Raw genomic sequence first — 17,216 nt, forward strand, 5'->3', positions numbered from 1 at the left:
GCTTTAACTCCTCCTCCTCCCGGTACTCTCTGCTTGATGCACTTTTTACCCCCAGGCCTTGCTTTCAGCTCCACTTTTCCTCAATCTACCCTTCACTTACACCTTTACCAAAAAGTATTTCTTTAAGTATGTGGTTGCCAAAATTAAAAGAAATATTCCCCCTATTTTTGTCACTAAATTTGATTCTGATGGCCCTAATACTCATTTGCTGTAACAGCTGCTCTCCATTTCTCTGTGGGTGCTCTCCTTGTGTCTGAAAGGGTGGGGAACTAGGAGAGCAGAGCTCCCTAGGCCAAAGGGACACAAAGCTTTCCTCTCTGTGGTTTGTCCCCATACATGTAGAGACACTCATTTATCAGCTCAGCCTTCTCGCAGGTAGACTTTTGGTCACAACAGGCTCCAGGAGATTACTTGTCTCACTACTGAATTTTCTTTATACGCTTTTTTTTAAGTATGTATGAAATTACAGTCTTGAGCTTTCCTTTTTCATACACAAACTAATCATTATGAAACCCAATAATGATCCCTGAGGGAAAAACCACATGGAGCACAAGGGCTCAGACGTGGGGTGAGGGTGTTGGACAACAGACGTCGTTCCCGGACCCGTGGACACAATTCTCTCCAGGGGGTCAGTGCACTGCATTTTTATGACTTGAAACTATTTTTTTTTCAGGATATTACACCATAGTTTCCGCAAAACCCAATTGTGTGTTGCAATGCCTATTTTGCATGTGCTGTATCACTCCTGAGCCTGAAATCTCAAGGTTTGAGCATCAGGTATTATTGATCTGATGATCTGACTGAAACACAGGAGAGGAAGTTTAAAGGATCAGAAAAATCAAAAACAATCCATGAGACAAACGGGCTGGTTTTCTCTAATACGTTTGACAAAACTCCTTTAACATGTTATTCTTATGGGTTATGTGACTACTGGATGACTAACTTGATTATTTGCCTTGCAGTATAATAAGAGTGTAAGGGAGAGGTTTCTTTCAAATATTAGATTTAAACATGATTTATCTCTCAGAAGGTAGAAGATGGATGTACCTCAGCATTTTGCTTTTGAAAGACAAAGCTTTTGGTGCTTTTTAAAGGTTCTTGTTTGTTCTTGGGCCAAAATTAGAACAAGGGAAAGTTCTGGCACGTTTGGCTCTCAGAAAAGGCTGGCATATCTCACTTTTTATTTTATAGATAAATATGCTGTTAGTCAAGCACTCTTTCACATCATAGTGATATAATGTCACTTAAACATGATCTCTCCCAAAGAAAATTTTAGTTTACCACAGATCAAATCTTCAGGTGAAAGAAAGAAATATCCTGATTATGATTTACCTATGTATTTGTCTGATCTTTTTTTAATGTCTTATTTTATTTTTGAGAGAGAAAGAGAGAGACAGAGTGTAAGCAGAGGAGGGGCAGAGAGAGAGACAGGGAAACAGAGAATCTGAAGCAGGCTCTAGGCTCTGAGCTGGCAGCACAGAGCCCAATGCGGGCCTCAAACTCATGAACTGGAACTGTGAGATCATGACCTGAGCGGACACCTAGGCGCCCCGTTTGCTTTTCTTTTTAAATTTATATTGTACTTTGTTTCAAAATGGAGATTTAAGGCTATTCATCATAGAATAAAAAATAATTAAAAATAAATAATTGAGAACATTAGGATGACTTTAATATTGATAATTTTGGGTTTTAGAGGAAAATGGAAAAGAACTGTTTTGTTGTTGTTAGTAACTCTTATTTTACCTTGAAATCTTAGGGCAGACATGAGATGGAGTCACCAACTCCACTTATAAAAGACCAACCAATCTTAGAGGCGCCTGGGTGGCTCAGTCAGTTAAGCGTCCGACTTCGGCTCAGGTCACGATCTCACAGTTCGTGGGTTCGAGCCCTGCGTTGGGCTCTGTGCTGACAGCTCAGAGCCTGGAGCCTGTTTCACATTCTGTGTCTCCCTCTTTCTCTGCCCCTTCCCTGCTCATGCTGTGTCTCTCTCTGTCTCAAAAATAAATAAACATTAAAAAAAAAAGACCAATCTTACAGCACATCTTAAATACTTTATGGTTAAGAAGGGTTTTCTTGGGGTGCCTGGGTGGCTCAGTCGGTTGAGCGTCCGACTTGGGCTCAGGTCATGATCTCACAGTCTGTGGGTTCGAGCCCAGCCTCGGGCTCTGAGCTGTCAGCACAGAGCCTGGAGCCTGCTTGGGATTCTGTGTTTCCCTCTCTCTCTGACCATCCCCTGCTCATGCTCTGTCTCTCTCTGTCTCAAAAATAAATAAAAACATTAAAAAAAATAAAATAAAAAGGGTTTTCTTATATTTTTCAGCTTGCTTAAGGCATTTAGTACAGGTTACTATTCATGGTTTAGTTCTTTAGTAGCATTCTCGTTGGTTATTTATTAACCTCCCTTTAAAGTACAGCTTAATCGTTCAAGGAAGGTACAAAGTTAATGTTTCTATTATTCCAAATTATGATAATACATAAGGCTACTGTATAACTTGAAATGCCTCCTAAAACCTAAAATTCATATATGAAATAATTAGCCTGTGGGGAACTGACTCTGAATACCATCATTATACAGGGTAACCCCAGAGTAACAGAAAAATGCTGCCCACATTAACGGAATGATCATATGGTACCTGTGTTCCACACAGTCTATATATTTCACTGTGACCTCCACCTCCTCCTTCCTCTGTTGCTATTGTTATAAGCATAGGGTGTCAAAGGTGATCAGATATTCACCCAGGGAATCCAGAAGGAAGAAAACAGTAGATGTCCTCCCCTCTAGAGATATGTCTATTATGCAATTCATCAAGGATGATTATTGCTTAGGATCCAAAATTCAAACTGAACACAGGAGTTCAGTTTTTTTTTTCCCTCCCCATTTGGAGTAATGAAAAAAGTAGCCCTAGAAGACTTGAGTAAGTTTCTAGGTACTATATTTAAAACAGTAAGAGACTGGGTCTCTTTCCTGCCCTCCTAGAACCTAGAACAGTTCCTCAACATCATATGTGTTCAGTATCACTTATAAAATGTATGTAAAATGAAATCTCCCTTCCTAAACCTACTTTTTTTGAGTCAATGTAATGAGAGCTCTAAGGTATGGGAAATCCTTCAATTTCTACCATGTTGATTAATGGTAAGTAAGCTTTTGTTCCTTCTTATATTGTGTTGGTCAAGGGTGCTCAATTCTGGAATCAAGTTGCCTGAATTCAGAACATATCTTCACCACTTACTAACTGTGCAAATGTGGGGAAGTTGCTTAGGTCCTCCAGAACCCAGTTTTCTCAGCTATAAAAGGGGATGTTAGGAGAAACAAATGATGCATTAAGTACATAATACGAGATACCCATAGCCTTGTAAATATTTGACAGCATGGTATAGCAACTCTAGCCTTGAGAAAGCCTCAAGTCCTATCTGCTAAAAGGAAAATTCTTTGTGTCTAGAAATGATAAGAAGGTCAAGAAGTTAGAGACAGGTTCCCATTTACCTGTGGCTTTTAAACTCATGTGAAAAATTAGAGGAGCAATAAAAAGGACTGCTTTCCAGAGAGAATTAGGCAGCTATCCAAAGTATTTTGAGTCAGAAATAAATATTGATAGATTTCTCTCTTTAAAGCAATTTGTAGAATTATCTCCAATAGGGGCGCTTGGGCGGCTCAGTTGGTTAAGTGTCTAACTCTTGATTTTGGCTCATGTCATGATCTTGTGGTTCGTGGGATTGAACCCCACGTTTGGCTCTGTGCTTGGCATTCTCCCTCTCCCTCTCTGCCCCTCCCCACTCACTTTCCCTCTCTCAAAATAAATAAATAAACAAACAAAAAAGAGTTATCTCTAATAGAATGAAGAGTTTACAGGTTTAAAAAAGAAAAATTGTAAACGGTCTTAAATAGGAGATATTATTTTGAAGTTATTTTTCTTTAACAAACATGCCATTCACTCAACACATATTTATTAAGCAACCACTATATGCCAAGCTAATATGTTAGGTTATAGGGAGAAAAAGTGAAAAAGACATGGTGCCTGTTCTAAAGAATTTAGAGACTCTAAATATTCAGATAAGCAATGCCCTTCAAAATAGTTATCCTGGTTTCCTGCACATTTATTCCAATACTATTGCTCTCAACACCTTCAAACAACACTTGGGTAGTGCCTTCAGAGTCAATGCCCCAGACACACAGAAACATCAGTGGCCTCTTCACTTTTTGGAATATTCAGTGGACATTAAAATACCTTAAATATCTTTGTTGGCTGGTAAATGCCACAGCTCAGAAACTCCCAAATGCCCACTTATCCCCACTGCTACATTTTGTCTTCCAGGACTCTTTAGAGCAATGCACAACCCAGCTACTAAAAAGTTACTATCTGGATCTTGGTTAGGGTACTCCAGGACCTTGCTCCAGTAACATCTGTTTTGATTGGCCTGTGTCCTGAAATACCTTTTGTTGGATACTTGGAATATCACCCCTAACATAAAGTGTCACACTGTGTTTCCTCAATCCTTCTTTCATATCTACTTCATTCTAGCTGGTACATCCAGGGCCCCATCTCCTAGATTACTTTTAGCCATCGATGAAGATCACATCCAACTTTAAAAGACAAAATTTGGCTGCCTTTGAAGACATTTCTTTAAAATAAAAAAGGAACAGACTAAAGATAAGTCCAAAAGAAAGATGCTAAAATTGTTGTGTGCAAAGGCAAATGTCAAGGAAGTTAGCATGTGGTCTCCCAAGGTGACTACTCAGAGGGGATGACATCATTTCTTATGTAAATTCTGGTGCTTTTATGAACAAAAACAATAATATCAGGCCAATTACTTTATATTCACATCTTTCATGTTAGATCAATGTCTAATTTTAGAAGAGTTGTATTTTAAACCTTTAGTAAAGGTTTAAACCTGTAGTTAGGAGCATTTTTAAAACTTAGTATATTTTTCCCAGCTAATGTTATCATATAACATGTTAGCAAAATGTTAATATATAAGGAGTATGATAGGCATATTTATTTCAGTAGCATTTTGGAATTCCTAACACCCAGATATAAAAATAAAATAACTGAATATCTTTTCCAGTGACAGTAAGATTCAGAATTACTCAAAATTTTAAAGTATGGCACAATTATGAAAACAGAAGTTTTTGTTGTGGGCCTTGTGAATTCAGAAACATATGTTGTTATAAAAATATGCTTATTTTTTAATAGGATTTGTATGATGAGAATCTAAATTTATTTTTATTTGTTATAGGAAACTTGAAAAACAAAATCTCAAATCAACAAAAACAAAACAGAAAGGATTTTCTGAAGACAAAATTATTTATTGGTAGGTAGGACACAATTTTGAAAGAAATGAATATCTGATACTTGTGCTAAAGACAGACTGGACTTTAGGTCCCACAGCCTAGAAAATTAATAAATCATTAAATTAATTTAAATTTATATTATATATTATTATAATATTATATTATAAATTAATATTATTTGTAAATTTATTAAATTTAATTAAATTAATTAAAATTTTTGCTGGTTCAGCTGCTAAATGATTTGTATGAAAATCAGTAGATTTTTTTTCATTATGATAATGGATCCTGTAGATAACATTAATTCATTCTGTAACATTAACCACTGAGCTGAAGTTTATTTGCTGAATGAATGAATGTACAGCCGATCAAAGGTAGAAATTAACATTTCATTTGGATTGTTTCTCAGGACTTCATTTCTTTGAAAGATGATTTTTATTTATTTTTCTTGCAAAAAATAATTGTAAGTTGATAGAAAATTTTCACAAATGAGTAGAATAGAAAGATTACTGATAATGCTCACCATCTGTAAATAACCCTTTGCATTTTTTTGTGTGTCTTGACACCCATTTTCTATATATGTGTAGTATAAGCAGAATACACTATATATGTGTTTGATTTACAAAAAAATAATCACATGTACAACTTTTTCTTTTATATAACATGTTGTGTTACCTACCCATGTATGCCATTAAGCAGTGTTCTATAATATTACGTTGAGTAACTGCATCATATTCTGCTCTAGGTATGTATCATAATTTATTTCACCGATCTTCTGTTATTGAGCATTTAGGTTGGTTTCAGTTTTTTGCCATTGTGTTGTAGAGACATTTGGCTATTCCAAAACTATTAAATCATTCTTGTGCTATTGTTATTCCCTTGGACAGTTAAACTTGTGGATCCTTTCCCAGAATAAGGGTGTTTTTTGTTTTTTTGGATAAAACTATAGGGTTACAGAAGAAACCAATTATGTTGATTGAAATAGTTATCAAAATATTTCTTCAATTTATAATATATATTTGATATTATGTATGATATAACATATTAAATAATAGGATCTATTGGCACATCTAATAACAACCATAATTTTAACTAGTGAAGAACATTAAGTGACTTTTGAGATACTTGAAACAATTAGAATGCAGTATAAAAGTAGCTTTTATGTTCCATTTATTTCATTGTAATTTGTTGCTTGCATTAATAATAGGAAATTCTCAATAGAAGTTAATGAATAGAAGTTAATAGAAGCTAATGAAAACAAAGATGAGGTTTTTTTTCTGCTCCAAAATCACAGATAGCTTGAATTTTATCCATGCATCTCCATAGCCACAAGACCTCAGATTAAGAACGTCTGTTCTTGATTATCAGACTTACTTGAAAGTTCTAAATATAGTAATAAGGGAGAAGTAGGTATGTTCCCCAAAGATTAGCAATATGGACTTAAAATAACAAAATGGTACTAACCTTGGTGAAGCCAATGGAGGTTGAAAATCATAATCTGTAACACAAATAGACCAGGATGATGAGTAATGGTGGAAGAAACCTAGGAGTTGTGGGAAGCTAATTATGAGTAGGGTTTCAAAGGAATGGAAGAGCAGAGAAAAACCCGGCTATTTCAGGCTTCTAATGAAAAGACATTGTGTTATTGAAAAGGGGAGAGTGAGCTTTTCTCTTAACTTAGTGAAACCCAAGTGTACCAGCCTCAACAACCAATGACTACAAAATATTATCTTATTTCCCCTAAATAACCCAAATGATGTGAGCTCTAGTCTCACAGACCAGCCTGATTGCCTCAAAATTGGTACCACTCTCAAATGTTCCACCAACTTTTCCTGTGTTCCAAAGGGTGCCGTTTTGAGGATATGCAGGATGGAGCATGTCTTGTGTGTTCTTTCATTTGGGCTTTCTGCAAAGCCACCACATGTTGCCTCTGTTGTCAGTGACTTTTATGAAATTGATGTACAAGGATGTTTAACCATCTTTCCGATCTGGTGTTGGAAGGCAGGGGTCCTTTCTGTACCCTTAGCTACTCAGTCCAAAGCAAAAACCAGTTCTTCTAATTCTACACAGCAGAGACCAGGCTGCAAGTTTCCACATACTTCACCCAACATGGGAGTGGACCACAGTGATGTTGGGAAGTATAATTTATATCTATGGCAGAGCTTCTAGGACCAGCCATGTCTCAGGGTGACTAAAGGGATGATTTCTCACTTGCTAGCTCAGTCTGGGAATGTTTAAATTCTCCCAAGAAGCTTCAAGGGAGAAGAGAGGTTTTCATCTCTCCAGTAAAAGTGCCATTCTCCAGAGACCCCATATTTCTAGGTCAGACCCCTCCTGGGACTGACACTGGGAATGCCATATGGGGAAGACCCTAGTCTACCCACAGAAATTGTCCTATAATTTATTAGTTCAGCATCTAAACAGTCTGAATTATTTACTCCCAAATAACATCATTACTAGGAATTCCAAAGTACAGCCTGTTTATTTTTTTGGTTTCTTGTCCAGCGTGTGAAGTTCATATCTGCATATAATTTTTATAGTCTTTAAATTCAAGTGGTCTGCAAACAAGTGCTGTGACAAGGATAAACATCTTCATGTCTTTTACCCATTTTCTAATTGGATGGCTTGTTTTTTCACTGTTGAGTTTTAAGAGTTCTTTATATACCCTAGTTACCAGTCCTTTGCCAAATATATAATTTGCAAATATTTTCTTACAGTGTGTAGCTTGTCTTTTTATCCCATGTGGTCTTTTGCAGAGCAAAAGTTTTTATTTTTGTGAGGCCCAATTTATCAATTTTCCCTCTTATGGATTGTACTTTTGGTGTCAAGCCTAAGAACTCTTTACTTAGACCTCAATCCCAAATATTTTCTCCTGTTTTTCACTAACAATGAAAAGGTAACAGGGGTGCCTGGGTGGCTCAGTCAGTTAAGAGTACAACTCTTGATTCCAGCTCAGGTCACGATCTTATGGTTTGTGAGTTTGAGCCCTGCAATGGACTCTGTGCTGACTGCACTGAGCCTGCTTGGGATTCTCTCTCTCCTCCTCTCTCTGCTCCTCCCCCACTGGTGCTCATGCTCTAGCTCTCAAAATAAATAAATACACTTTTTTTTTTTTTAAAGAAAAGGTAACAAGATTTTACATTTAAATCCATCATCCATTTTGGGTTAATTTTGGTATAAAATGTGAGGTTTAGGTCAAAGTTCTTATTTATTTACTTTCCTATAGATGTCTAACAGCTCCAGCACCATTGATTGAAAATACTTTCCTTTTTTCATTAAATTGCTTTTCACCTTTGTCAAAAGTCAGCTGGACATATTTGTGTGAATCTGTTTCTAGGTTTTCTATTCTTTTCTGTTAATCTGTGTGTCTGTCACTCCACAAAGACCACATACTTTCATTGTAGCTGCACAATGAATCTTGAAATTGGGTAGATTGATTTCTCCTCCATTATTATTGTTTTAAAATTTTGGTTTTTTAGCTATTCTAGTTTCTTTGTCTTTTCACATAAATTTTATAAAGAATAAGCTTGCCTGTATCTATAAAAATTCTGTCTGGGAATTGGATTAAATGTATACCGTTGACCCTTGAACAACATGGGTTTGAACTGCTCATATGCACTTAAACACATTTTTTTTAACATAGTATAGTACTCTAACTGTATTTTTTTGGTATGATTTTGTTAATAACATTTTCTCTTCTCCAGTTTACTTTAAGGATATAGTATATAATACATATAGCATAGAAATATTTGTTAATGGTCTCTTTTTGTTATGGGTTAGGCTTCCTATCAACGGTAAGCTATTTGTGGCTAAGTTTTTGGAAAGTTAAAAGTTGTATGTGGAAGGAATCAGCATCCCTAATTCCTGCATTGTTCAAGGATCAACTGTGTATGAATTTAAGAAGTAACATCTTTACTATGTTGCAATTTCCAGTCCATGAACACAGTATGTCTTTCCATGTATCTAAATCTGCTTTGATTTCTTTAATCAACATTTTGCCGTTTTCATCATACAAATACAAATACAATACAGTACTATAGTGTTAAATTTACACATAAGTATGTCATTTTTTGAATGATTGTAATTGGTATTGTATATTTATAATTTTGGTGTTCATACTTGTACATATAAATGAACTTGATTTTCTGAATGTTAATTTTGTATCCTGTGACCTTTCTGAATTCACATAGTATTTCTAGAAGTTTTCTTTTTTTATCATTTTTAATTTTATTTTTTATTTTTTAAAATTTACATACAAATTAGTTAGCATATAGTGAAATATTGATTTCAGGAGTAGATTCCTTTAATGTCCCATACCCATTTATCCCATCCCCCCTCCCACAACCCTTCCAGCAACCCTCAGTTTGTTCTCCATATTTATGAGTCTCTTGGGTTTTGTCCCCCTCCCTGTTTTTATATTATTTTTGTTTCCCTTCCCTTATGTTCATCTGTTTCGTCTCCTAAAGTCCTCATATGAGTGAAGTCATATGATTTCTGTCTTTCTCTGACTAATTTCACTTAGCATAATACCATCCAGTTCCATCCATGTAGTTGCAAATGGCAAGATTTCATTCTTTTTGATTGCCGAGTAATACTCCATTGTATGTATATATATATATATATATATATATATATATATATATATATACCACATCTTCTTTATCCATTCATCCATCGATGGACATTTGGGCTCTTTCCATACTTTGGCTATTGTTGATAGTGCTGCTATAAACATGGGGGTGCATGTGTCCCTTCGAAACAGCACACCTGTATCCCTTGGATAAATGCCTAGTAGTGCAATTGCTGGGTCGTAGGGTAGTTCTATTTTTAGTTTTTTGAGGAACCTCCATACTGTTTTCCAGAGTGGCTGCACCAGCTTGCATTGCCACCAACAATGCAAAAGAGATCCTCTTTCTCCGCATCCTCGCCAACATCTGTTGTTGCCTGCATTGTTCATGTTAGCCATTCTGACAGGTGTAAGGTGGTATCTCATTGTGGTTTTGATTTGTATTTCCCTGATGATGAGTGATGTTGAGCATTTTTTCATGAATCGATTGGCCATCTGGATGTCTTCCTTGGAAAAGTATCTATTCATGTCTTTCACCCATTTCTTCACTGGATTATTTGTTTTTTAGGTGTTGAGTATGATAAGTTCTTTATAGATTTTAGATACTAACCCTTTATCTGATAAGTCATTTGCAAATATCTTCTCCCATTCTGTCAGTTGCCTTTTAGTTTTGCTGATTGTTTCCTTCACTGTGCAGAAGGTTTTTATTTTGATGAGGTCCCAGTAGTTCATTTTTGCTTTTGTTTCCCTTGCCTCCAGAGACATGTTGAGTAAGAAGTTGCTGCGGCCTAGATCAAAGAGGTTTTTGTCTGCTGTCTCCTCAAGGATTTTGATGGCTTCCTGTTTTACATTGAGGTCTTTCATCCATTTTGAGTTTATTTTTGTGAATGGTGTAAGAAAGTGGTCCAGGTTCATTCTTCTGCATGTTGCTGTCCAGTTTTCCCAGCACCACTTGCTGAAGAGACTGTCTTTATTCCATTGGATATTCTCTTTGTCAAAGATTAGTTGGTCATGGGTTTGTGGGTCCATTTCTGGGTTCTCTATTCTGTTCCATTGATGTGAGTGTCTGTTCTTGTGCCAGTACCATACTGTCTTGATGATTAAAGCTTTTCTTATGAATTTCTTGAAATTTTCTATGTAGATAATTATGTTATCTGCAAATTGAGATAGTCTTATTAATCTTTCCTTGTGATCAGTATGCTTTTTAATTCCTTTTCTTGCTTTATTTTAATGGTTACAACTTCCACTATTATGTTGAATAAGAGTACATATTTCTTTGCCTAATTCCCTTTTTTAATCTTAAATTTTTTTTTAACGTTTATTTATTTTTGAGAGAGACAGTGAGAGCAGAGGAAGGCAGAGATAGAGGGGGACACAGAATCTGAAGCAGGCTTCAGGCTCTGAGCTGTCAGCGCAGGGCCTGATGAGGTGCTCGAACTCACGAACCATAAGATCATGACCTGAGCCGAAGTTGGATGCTCAACCAACTGAGCCACCCAGGCGCCCCCTTTGCCTTATTCGTAATCTTTGAGGGAAGGCAGTTAGCCTTTCATCATTCAGTGTAATATTAAATTCATCAAGTTTAAGAAGTTCCTGTCTATTCCTACGTTTCTGAGAGTTTCTTTCATGAATGAGTGTTGAATTTTCTCAAATGTTTTTCTCATCAAATGATATGATCATATAATTTTTTTCTTTAGACTATTAATATGGCAGATTGCACTGATTTTCAAATATTGAAGTAACCTTACATCCTTGGAATAAACTCTACTTTTTCATGGTATATAATTATATTTATTGCAGAATTCTAATTGCTAATGTTTTCTTAAGGACTTTTACATGTATTTTCATGAGTGATACTAGCCTGTAGTTTTCTTTTCTACACTCACATTGTGTGTTATTTGGTTAATATTAGCTTCATAAATTTACTTGAGAGGGTTCTCATCTCTTCTGTTTTCTGGGAGATTGTGTAAAATTGGTTTTTAAATTCTCCTATAAATATTTGGAAGAATTCTCTAGTGAAAACATCTAGGACTGGCGATTTTTTTTTAAATGTTTTTATTCATTTTTGAGACACAGAGAGACAAGCATGAGCAGGGGAGGGGCAGAGAGAGGGAGACACAGAATCCGAAGCAGGCTCCAGGCTCTGAGCTTTCAGCACACAGCCGGACGTGGGGCTAAAACTCATGGACTGTGAGATCATGACCTGAGCTGAAGTCAGACACTTAACCAACTGAGCCACCCAGGCACCCCAGGACTGGAGATTATTTTTTTAGCTTTAATTATTATTTTTTTTTTAGCTTTTAAGTGATGAATCTTTAGATCATGAAATAACCACTTACCGAATAATTGTTGGACAATACAAATTATCTATTTATAGTGGGTTAGTTGTGGTGCTTTGTACTTTTCAAACAGTTGGTCCATTGCTTGTAAATTGTTAGAATTATGTGTGTCCACTTATTCACAGTATTCCTGTACTATCCAGGGTCTATAATGATATCCCTTTTAAAATTTCTGGTATTGGTAATATGTGGCTTATCTTTTATTCCTTTGTCTGTCTTGTTAGAGATTTGTCCATTTTATTGATTTTTTTCAGAGAATCAAATTTGTATTTATTTATTTATTTATTTATTTATTTATTTATTTAATTTTTTTTGTTATATGAAATTTATTGTCAAATTAGTTTCCATACAACACCCAGTGCTCATCCCAAAAGATGCCCTCTTCAATGCCCATCACCTACCCTCCCCTCCCTCCCACCCCCCATCAACCCTCAGTTTGTTCTCAGTTTTTAAGAGTCTTTTATGCTTTGGCTCTCTCTCCCACTCTAACCTCTTTTTTTTCTTTTTTTTCCCTTCCCCTCCCCCATGGGTTTCTGTTAAGTTTCTCAGGATCCACATAAGAGTGAAAACATATGGTATCTGTCTTTCTCTGTATGGTTTATTTCACTTAGCATCACACTCTCCAGTTCCATCCACGTTGCTACAAAGGGCCATATTTCATTCTTTCTCATTGCCACGTGGTACTCCATTGTGTATATAAACCACAATTTCTTTATCCATTCATCAGTTGATGGACATTTAGGCTCTTTCCACAATTTGGCTATTGTTGAGAGTGCTGCTATAAACATTGGGGTACAAGTGCCCCTATGCATCAGTACTCCTGTATTCCTTGGGTAACTTCCTAGCAGTGCTATTGCTGGGTCATAGGGTAGGTCTATTTTTAATTTTTTGAGGAACCTCCACACTGTTTTCCAGAGTGGCTGCACCAATTTGCATTCCCACGAACAGTGCAAGAGGGTTCCCATTTCTCCACATCCTCTCCAGCATCTATAGTCTCCTGATTTGTTCATTTTGGCCACTCTGACTGGCGTGAGGTGATATCTGAATGTGGTTTTGATTTGTATTTCCCTGATGAGGAGCGATGTTGAGCATCTTTTCATGTGCCTGTTGGCCATCCAGATGTCTTCTTTAGAGAAGTGTCTATTCATGTTTTCTGCCCATTTCTTCACTAGGTTATTTGTTTTTCAGGTGTGGAGTTTGGTGAGCTCTTTATAGATTTTGTATACTAGCCCTTTGTCCGATATGTTATTTGCAAATATCTTTTCCCATTCCGTTGGTTGCCTTTTAATTGTGTTGGTTGTTTCCTTTGCTGTGCAGAAGCTTTTTATCTTCATAAGGTCCCAGTAGTTCATTTTTGCTTTTAATCCCCTTGCCTTTGGGGATGTGTCAAGTAAGAAATTGCTATGGCTGAGGTCACAGAGGTCTTTTCCTGCTTTCTCCACTAGGGTTTTGATGGTTTCCTGTCTCACATTCACATCCTTCATCCATTTTGAGTTTATTTTAGTGAATGGCGTCAGAAAGTGGTCTAGTTTCAATCTTCTGCATGTTGCTGTCCAGTTCTCCCAGCACCATTTGTTAAAGAGACTGTCTTTTTTTCCATTGGATATTCTTTCCTGCTTTGTCAAAGATTAGTTGACCATACGTTTGTCGTCTGGGGTTTCTAATCTTATCTATTGGTCTATGTGTCTGTTTTTGTGCCAATACCATGCTGTCTTGATGACGACAGCTTTGTAGTAGAGGCTAAAGTCTGGGATTGTGATGCCTCCCGCTTTGGTCTTCTTCTTCAAAATTACTTTGGCTATCGGGGTCTTTTGTGGTTCCATATGATTTTTAGCATTGCTTGTTCTAGTTTCGAGAAGAATGCTGGTGCAGTTTTGATTGGGATTGCATTGAATGTGTAGATAGCTTTGGGTAGTGTTGACATTTTAACAATATTCTTCCTACCCATTAGCACGGAATGTTTTTCCATTTCTTTGTATCTTCTTCAATTTCCTTCATAAGTTTTCTATAGTTTTCAGCATACAGATCTTGTACACCTTTGGTTAGATTTATTCCTAGGTATTTTATGCTTCTCGGTGCAATTGTGAATGGTATCAGTTTCTTTATTTGTCTTTCTGTTGCTTCATTATTAGTGTATAAGAATGCAACTGATTTCCGTACATTGATTTTTGTATCCTGAGACTTTGCTGAATTTATGTATCAGTTCTAGCAGACTTTTGGTGGAGTCTATCGGATTTTCCATGTATAATATCATGTCATCTGCAAAAAGTGAAAGCTTGACTTCATCTTTGCCAATTTTGATGCCTTTGGTTTCCTTTTGTTGTCTAATTGCTGATGCTAGAATTTCCAACACTCCGTTAAACAACAGTGGTGAGAGTGGACATCCCTGTCGTGTTCCTGATCTCAGGGAAAAAGCTCTCAGTTTTTCCCCATTGAGGATGATATTAGCTGTGGGCTTTTCATAAACGGCTTTTATGATATTTAAGTATGTTCCTTCTACCCCCACTTTCTCAAGCGTTTTTATTAAGAAAGGATGCTGAATTTTGTCAAATGCTTTTTCTGCATCGGTTGACAGGATCATATACTTCTTATGTTTTCTTTTATTAATGTGATGTATCACGTTGATCGATTTGCGAATGTTGAACCAGCCCTGCATCCCAGGAATCAATCCCACTTGATCATGGTGAATAATTCTTTTTCCATGCTGTTGAATTCGATTTGCTAGTATCTTATTGAGAATTTTTGCATCCATATTCATCAGGGATATTGGCCTGTAGTTCTCTTTTTTTTGCTAGGTCTCTCTCTGGTTTGGGAATCAAAGTCATGCTGGCTTCATAGAATGAGTCTGGGGGTTTTCCTTCCCTTTTGATTTTTTGGAACAACTTGAGAAGGATAGGTATTATCTCTGCTTTAACTGTCTGGTAGAATTCCCCAGGGAAGCCATCTGGTCCTGGACTCATTTGTTGGGAGATTTTTGATGACTGATTCAATTTCTTTGCTGGTTATAGGTCTGTTCAAATTTTCTATTTCCTCCTGTTTGAGTTTTGGAAGTGTGTGGGTGCTTAGGAATTTGTCCATTTCTTCCAGGTTGTCCAGTTTGTTGGCATATAATTTTTCACAGTATTCTCTGATAATTGCTTGTATTTCTGAGGGATTGGTTGTACTAATTCCATTTTAATTCATGATTTTATCTATTTGGGTCATCTCCCCTTTTTTTTTTTTTGAGAAGCATGTCTAGAGGTTTATCAATTTTGTTTATTTTTTCAAAAAACCAACTCTTGGTTTCATTGATCTGCTCTACTGTTTTTTTAGATTCTATATTTTTTATCTCTGCTCTGATCTTTATTATTTCTCTTCTTCTGCTGGGTTTGGGGTGTCTTTGCTGTTCTGCTTCTGTTTCCTTTAGGTGTGCTATTAGATTTTGTATTTGGGATTTTTCTTGTTTCTTGAGATAGGCCTGGATTGCAATGTATTTTCCTCTCAGGACTGCCTTCACTGCATCCCAAAGCGTTTGGATTGATGTATTTTCATTTTCGTTTGTTTCCATATATTTTTTAATTTCTTCTCTAATTGCCTGGTTGACCCATTCATTCTTTAGTAGGGTGTTCTTTAACCTCCATGGTTTTGGAGGTTTTCCAGACTTTTTCCTGTGGTTGATTTCAAGCTTCATAGCATTGTGGTCTGAAAGTATGCATGGTATGATCTCAATTCTTGTATACTTATGAAGGGCTGTTTTGCAACCCGGAATGTGATCTACCTTGGAGAATGTGCCATGTGCACCGGAGAAGAAAGTATATTCTGTTGCTTTGGGATGCGGAGTTCTAAATATATCTGTCAAGTCCATCTGATCCAATGTATCATTCAGGGCCTTTGTTTCTTTATTGACCATGTGTCTAGATGATCTATCCATTGCTGTGAGTGGGGTGTTAAAGTCCCCTGCAATTACCACATTCTTATCAATAAGGTTGCTTATGTTGTGAGTAATTGTTTTATATATTTGGGGGCTCACGTATTCGGTGCATAGACATTTATAATTGTTAGCTCTTCCTGATGGATAGACCCTGTGATTATTATATAATGTCCTTCTTCATCTCTTGTTACAGCCTTTAATTTAAAGTCTAGTTTGTCTGATATTAGTATGGCTACTCCACTTTTCTTTGACTTCCAGTAGCATGATAAATAGTTCTCCATCCCCTCACTTTCAATCTGAAGCTGTCCTCAGGTCTAAAATGAGTCTCTTGTAGACAGCAAATAGATGGGTCTTGGTTTTTTATCCATTCTGATACCTTATGTCTTTTGGTTGGTGCATTTAGTCCATTTACATTCAGTGTTATTATAGAAAGATATGGGTTTAGAGTCATTGTGATGTCCGTAGGTTTCATGCTTGTAGCGATGTCTCTGGTACGTTGTCTCACAGGATCCCCCTTAGGTTCTCTTGTAGGGCTGGTTTAGTGGTGCTAAATTCCTTCAGTTTTTGTTTGTTTGGGAAGACCTTTATCTCTCCTTCTGTTCTAAATGACAGACTTGCTGGATAAAGGATTCTCAGCTGCATATTTTTTCTGTTCATCACATTGAAGATCTCCTGCCATTCCTTTCTGGCCTGCCAAGTTTCAGTAGAGAGATCGGTCACGAGTCTTATAGGTCTCCCTTTATATGTTAGAGCACGTTTATCCCTAACTGCTTTCAGAATTTTCTCTTTATCCTTGTATTTTGCCAGTTTGACTATGGTATGTCGTGCAGAAGATCGATTCAAGTTATGTCTGAAGGGAGTTCTCTGTGCCTCCTGGATTTCAATGCCTTTTTCCTTCCCCAGATCCGGGAAGTTCTCAGCTATTCTTTCTTCAAGTACACCTTCAGCACCTTTCCCTCTCTCTTCCTCCTCTGGAATACCAATTATGCGTAGATTATTTCTCTTTATTGCATCACTTAGTTCTCTAATTTTCCCCTCATACTCCTGGATTTTTTATCTCTCTTTTTCTCAGCTTCTTCTTTTTCCATAACTTTATCTTCTAGCTCACCTGTT

Source organism: Prionailurus viverrinus, chromosome A1 (assembly GCF_022837055.1).
Source record: "Prionailurus viverrinus isolate Anna chromosome A1, UM_Priviv_1.0, whole genome shotgun sequence".
Taxonomy (NCBI): Eukaryota; Metazoa; Chordata; class Mammalia; order Carnivora; family Felidae; genus Prionailurus; species Prionailurus viverrinus.